Source organism: Trachymyrmex cornetzi, unplaced genomic scaffold (assembly GCF_001594075.2).
Source record: "Trachymyrmex cornetzi isolate Tcor2-1 unplaced genomic scaffold, Tcor1.1 scaffold1555, whole genome shotgun sequence".
Classification (NCBI taxonomy): domain Eukaryota; kingdom Metazoa; phylum Arthropoda; class Insecta; order Hymenoptera; family Formicidae; genus Trachymyrmex; species Trachymyrmex cornetzi.
In genome coordinates, this window is record NW_017296152.1 from 16,847 (window position 1) to 18,060 (window position 1,214).

Here is a 1,214-nt window from a genome sequence, read left to right on the forward strand (position 1 = left end):
CATATACAAATAATTTTATTTTTTATTTTCACATAGTGTTTATATATATATATTTTTTTTTTCCTTATTATATATTTACTTTTCTTATTATACTTACCGATCACAGAAGAACATCTTGTTCTTATTTCCAGTTAGTTGCGATCTCACGAGGCGAGATAGATCCTTTATTCATGGAAAGTGGCCTACACCATCGTTGCGTGGATCTTGTAGATACAGCACGTTCACGTGCTTCTCCTTCTTGTCGCCTGTGAGTCGTAGAGGAAAGACCTGTTTATTCTCGATGCCATACACGTTGATCGACACCGCGTTTAAGCGTTCGAATTTCAGAACGTCTTTCAAAGTCACTGGAAACTCGATACCCGCGAGATTTAACACAGTAGTGTAATGCGGGTACGACAATTTTCTATCTGCATGTCTTTCTGCGGGGTACAGAGCGGCGACCACTGACCACGCGAAGCACGCATTGTCCATGGATTTCACACTGACCACCGCTCGTTTCATCGCTATGTCTCGCGGCACCTCGAAGTGACATCCCGCGTGCATGGGATTCAATTTGTTTACATTAACAGTTAGGTTGAGAATTCGAGACAATGCCCACCAGCTGTCGCGTTCTTGAAACTCTTCCAGCGACGCTAATGGGCTCGATGACGTATCGTTCGTACCACTCACGCATATCGGTGCATCTATATATTTCGCTGTTCTTCGTGTTTATACTTTTATTGGCACGTTTGTCTTTTGTGACGAAGTCGCCATTGAACGCTGTGTTCACTTTCACACTACCGTGTCTTTCCACAGCGTCTCGGACTCGCTCTAGCACTACATCGCCAGCGTCTTCCAAAAACCGCCGCAGCTCGATATGATTAGAGTTTATCACCGCGCCTGTCACTATAAGACTCTCGAATGTTGTTTCAATCTCGCGCCATCGAAGTCCGTAACCGGCGCCCACATGCACGAATCTTCCACGCACCGAACCCGTCAAACTCTCGAGCCTCGCGATCCTCGCCACCACGGATTGTCTGTGTCCAACGGCGAGGCGCGGACGCTTGGTACGATTCTGCTCTTCTATAAACTCTATTAATTCGTCGCATCGTTGTTTCCATGCGACGTACTCTTTTCTAGTATTCAGCTGGACCGCTTCCTCTATCAAATCGCTCTCCATGTTATCGGTTGCGTTGACTAATGACGCGGTGTGTCTAAATCTTCTCATTTTATAC